This window comes from Thalia democratica, chromosome 5 (genome assembly GCF_965202585.1).
Source record: "Thalia democratica chromosome 5, ktThaDemo2.hap1.1, whole genome shotgun sequence".
NCBI lineage: Eukaryota > Metazoa > Chordata > Thaliacea > Salpida > Salpidae > Thalia > Thalia democratica.
In genome coordinates, this window is record NC_139169.1 from 5,158,474 (window position 1) to 5,164,510 (window position 6,037).

Consider the following 6,037-nt stretch of genomic DNA (forward strand, 5'->3'; position numbering starts at 1 on the left):
TAAAAACTTTAATAAAACAAAACAAACCAAAAAAATTACGCTTTTCTCGCTATTGAATACACAGCAACAAATTTGAACTTATATAATATTGTTCATATTAAAGTACATTACTACATACAAAGTTAATTACACGAATAAAAAATTTATTATTTTGAAAAAAAGTTGATAAACGATATTATTTAATTTCAACTTGTTTCAAAAGCATATATATTTTTGATTGAAATAAATTTGTAATGATATTTTTTCTTCATAAAAAAAAAGATATAGTTTTTTTAAACGATCTTGATTAATAGTTTTATAGTTTTTTAATGTTTTAATGAGTTTTTTTTTTGACTGATCAAGTATTTCTTTAAAAAAGCAATTTATTCACTAATTTATGCTATCATTTAAATTTTTTTTTTCACAAATGTATAATCAAAATCAGTTTAAGAATTTTTAGTATAACTGTTCTTATTATTTTTAAATTTTAAAAACTTTTCATGTCAAAATTTATAAAATGGTAATTACTGTTGACTTTTTATAAAACTCGTTAAACTTAAAACTAATCAAAAACTTGAAGTTAAATGAAAATATTTATATCTATATAACTTTAAAATAGTAGATACATATAAATTTGTAACTTTGTGTTATTGTAGTATTTTTTTTTTGTTTTTGTGATGTGAAAAGTCAAAAAATATTTACTAACTAATTATCATTAAAACAACATCAACATAAAAAATTATCGGACGAAGATTTACAAATAAAAACAAAACTATTAATCAATAATTATTTTATTCACTGTATGTTGTGTAAGTAATTATACATAAGTGAACAAATAACGTATTTATATCAAGGCTTTAATGATATAATTTTTGGAATAAATATTGATACAACTCTTAATGTTAAGTTCATACTTTCAGTTCTGTGATATTCTAAAACTTAATTTAAGTACTTTATAATTTATACACCAGTATTAAAACATACTTGAGTAAGCCAACTTGACATTTAAATATTTTGTTGTTTTTGAAGTATTTATTTTTTACAGAACTCCGTGGAACTGTTTTTAATAAAAAGAAAAGTACGTCAGTTGAATAAAGAAAAAACAGTGTGCAAGTTGTTCTTAATATTTTATTCACAATTAATTTTATTCTTTAGGAAGTTTATTAATACAGTGCTAGCAATTTTTGTTTTAAATATTCTATTCACTGTAACGTTTGAAATATCTAAATATTTTGAAAGTTATTTTTAAAACTAAATTATATGGCTATGAAGATTGTTTTGAAATAAACAAAAAATTGTATCTTTGTTTATAAAAGTTTGTGTGTAACATTAAATTAAACTAATCAATAATGTCATTAATCATATAACATCAACTTTTTGCATATAATGTTGTCTGTTTAACGATTAAATAAAAAAAAAATGCTCAAAAAGTTTGGTCTAAACCCTTAAGAGTAAGGAATTTGTGTACGAAAGAACCTTTTGGTAATCGAGCCTATACCATTGTAACACCGTATGCATTCTTTTATTCTATTTTTTTATATTTAAAGTCTATGCACAAGTATTGGAATATATGATTTATTAATAGACTACTTAAAAGCTAAAATTATTAATGTTATTTTTTTGTGATATACTTTAGTAAATAAAGTTACTTCAACACAACAATACTTTTAAATTTTAAAACAATGTTTTTATTTCTATGAATGGCCTTTAAAAGTATTACGTATTTCTAAAATAAAATTTTGAGTTTTAAAAAAATACTTCATCATACTTTATTCATATGTTCCTGATGTAAATTTGTTCTGTTCTTGAAAATTGTTTCAGAAGTTTACTTTAACTAAATGTTTGTACTTATACTACCTTCTTTTCAAACAAATAGACTTTTATGTCGTTTTTAGGATTTTCGTTGACATGTTACTTATGCCTATGCAATAGTAAAAAGGTTAGCTAAGCAATATGCAAGAATTTCATGTTATGTAAGATTTTATATAAATTTAACTAACTACTCTATTTGTTTTGTCTGGAAAGCTGGGAATGCAAAGTTTGAGATATCTATGTGTATTTTTATTAAAAACTATGTATATGGTCTTAAATTTTTAAAACAGTTTAATTATTTGTTAATTAATGAAATATTGGTAATATTTTGATTTTGTTTATTTTATTGAAGTTTAATTTAAATAATATTTTACATTAATTTATTAGACTTAAAGTTCTATAATTAGTTTTGTGCAAATTTGATTTTAGTTAGAAGTTCACTTATTTTAACTATTTTTGTAAGTTTAATAATAAAAGTTGATAAAATAATTAAAACATGATTAAGGTAAATTAAAAAGATGTGGTATTTAAATTAAATTATTATGTAGACATACATTGACCATGACTGTTAACTTATGTTATTTTATTTATTTGCTTAGGTAATCATTCTAAAATTAAAATTCTAAAATTTTTGTTAATTCCATGTTTTTTTTTGAAGCTGATTTAATTTTGATAATTAGTAATTAAGTTGTACTTGTTTTTTACTAATTAAATATTTGGTAATTACCAATATGATATCAAACAAATATCAGACTGAAATTATCTAATGCTTGATGTTTTTTAAGAATAATTTTAGGCTAAAAATCAATATATATGCCTAATATGTTCAATCTAAATAGATACTCTGATTTAAACAACCTATATTAATACACTGTAGAATTAATTTTAATTGTTATAAACTTAAATATTTAATTGGCTTTATTTTACAATGTTGTAACCGATATAAATTATTGTATTGATACAATTGCTTTATAACGTAAAATAAAAGCAATTAATTTCTTAAGTTTTATCAGTTTATGATGAATAGAATTAATTTTATTTATGTATTTAGAAAATATAAAATTTTAGCCTAAAATTAATGTTAAAAAAGACATCAAACATAGTATATTTTCAACTTGATATTGGTGTGACATCATCCTAGGTAGTTTCTAAATATTTTCAGAAATTTAAGTTGATATTTATTTACTTATCTTTAACTTTTAAACTAGATGACTTTTTCTGCATCAGCTAAACAAAAGATAAGTAATTTAATAAGATTACTTACATTCAAGACACAAGGCTAGTTAATATTTTATGGTAAACTCAGGATAGTTTGAAATTACTTATTCTTATTAGAGTTTAGGGGTCCTAAAAACAGTATCAAAACCATTCTGAGTTGAACATTGCATGATGAAAACCCAGTGGTTAAATATATCTAAAAAGTCAAAATGAATTTGGCTAGTCTTAATATTTTCTCTTAATTCAGGGTTGCCACAAAGTAAGGAAAAGTCAAGAAATTTGATACAAACAACTAAATAAAAAAGTTAAACTTAAAACTGCAACATTTAGCTAATGTTGTTTCCAAAAAAAAGTTCTTTTCATAATTCATTTGTTTTCTAATTAAATTTTTCAAATAAACTAAAATCTTTCCAAAATTTTGTTTTGTATTTTTGAATTGGTTTTAACAAAGAATTTAATTTAGAAAAATTAGGAATTTGTTTTCAGCTTGATCTGTTACAACCCTGTTATTTTCAATTTGATTTTTATCAGAAAAGGGCAAAGGGGGTTTACCTTGATTTTTACAAGTTGATCTTAATTTATAGAGTTTTATCTGAGCTATCATGCATTTTTAACTGCTTTAAAAAATTCAAAGTATTTTTTGAGCTATGAGCGGTCAAAGTCGTTAACCTCAATAGATTCCTAATGAAAAGCGCAAACTAAAAACGCAAAAAAAGACCATTTCACTAAAAATCTATCTCCTCCTTCATTTTTTAAGCAATCTTCTTTAGATTTTCACAGAAAGTGTATTATTAAATTTAATAAATATTGAAAGCAGGAATTTTTTAATTTTGAAAATTAAAATTTTTATTAAAAAAAAAACCACCTAATTTTTTGTTTATTTTTATCTAAAATTTTTATTTTGTAATATTTTTAAAATTCCAACATTCAAAGTCTTTTAGATTATAAAAGGAACATTTCCTGAAAGTTTGAGGTCTTTAGCTCAAAAAATGAAGGAGAAGATAGGTTTTTAGTAGTTTTTAAAATTTCCAAAAAAGTTGACACCAAGAAATTTGCGTTCCATACATTTGTATCAAAAACTTTTTATAAAAATATACAATATCTCAAAAGTTTAATAACATTTATTTTTTATTGATGAAAAAAGGCTTGTAGTTTGTACTTCAAGCTTTCATATAAGATCCAATGTTATTTTTAGTAAAAAAATTGTCGGATCCCCCTATGCCCTTTAACTTCTTAATGCTAAAATTTCTACTTGAATAAGTTTTTTTTCAAACACAGTTATACAGTTCTGCTGAAATGAAAATGCAAAATTTAATTAAGTGCACATTTAATTTTTAAAATTTTTGGGCATAGGGGGGTTAAACACATTTTTGAAAATTTGATCTTATTTTGTATACTTTTTACTAAGCTACAAGATGTTTTTACAGATTTGAAAATATCAAAATAGTTTTTGAGATATAGCTGGTCAAAGTTGGGAGGCAACAATTGATTCCTTATTGGAGGTGCAAAATAAAACAGCTAAAATACACTATTTCACTAAAAATCTATCTTCTCCTTTGTTTTTGAGATAGCTAACCCAAATTTTCGGGAAATGTTTCTTTCAATATTTAAAAAATTGTGGCATAACAAAAAAAAAAATCTATAACAAAAAAAAAACTGTTTTTAGCAAACAGTTTTATTTTGGCAAAGTATAGTTATGAAAATAAATATTTTTATGGGTGGCCATTTTACTTAAATTCTGTAAAAACTTAGAAATTGAAAATTCGGATAAAATAATTCTTAAAAGCCTAAAATTTGATACATTTTGAAAACACCGTGCATTTTAACAAAATTTTGTAAAAGTATTAAAATCTGAACAATTTATAAATATATATAATTAGACAAAAATATCTGTTTGACAGAAAAAAAACTTATCAGAGTTTTCTTTTATAAATTTAAAGTAATATCATTATGTATTGTCTGTAATTTCAAGTTTTAAAATGTGTTTTTATATTGTAAGTTAAATGTTGTACTTTAAAAATTATGGATGAAAAAATAAAAATAACATGAAATAAACTTTTATAAAAACTAGTGGCCACCATGTAGTTACTTTTGAAAACCATTATAAATTAATTTTTTAATTTAAAATTTATCTAAGTATGTGTATTTATAAAATTTTAATTTATTGGAATAACTTGTAATTGCTGAATCGATCAACTTAAAGTTAAGAAGTGAATTTTTAAAGATTATTTATAGTAAGCATATATTTTTCAATAACTACAAGTTAAATAATTTAGTCAAAAATAAGTTACTGCGTTTTGATCAGAACTTTTACATTTGAAGATGTTTATTTTTTATGTAGTTCTTAAGGCCTAGGGGGTGCAGATGTCTATTTTAAATTAAAAAATATAGTTTTAACTAAAGATCTCTATTAGTTTTAGACATTGTTTTATAACAGAATTTTCTGAAATTAAATAGTTTAAGACATTTAAGTAATTTTAACAAATTATATTTTCTTATAAATAACTAAACAAAAAGTTTTAATAAAGTAAGTCATAAACAAACTGTTTATATTTTAATTTTATGACTCACAATAGTAGTTTATAAATTTGCATTAAAAAAGGAATTTTATTTTTAATTAACAAAGTTTATTTAATACATAATAATTTTTATGTAATGAACAATAAAAAATGTTTTCTTGGTAATACTCGGTTTAGTTTTTGTGAAAAGTTTTGTGCTATAAAAATTTATATTAAAACATGTGTAAAACAAACCAAAGTTTTGTTATAAAACAACAATGAGCCAATATTTAAATATAGGCTTTTGTAATACAAAGTATTATAATCAATACAGTTTACTTTATTTGTATATGCTAAATCTTATTAAAATAAACTCTTAAATAATTCTACTTTATAGTTGAGAAATATAATTATTTCAAAGATTTTAAAAATGTTGTAATGAATTTAAAATTTTTAAGCTTAGAAATGTTATTAATTAAGCTTAAGAATGTGTTATAATTTTAAATTTATGTACTAAAAAGCTTTAAATA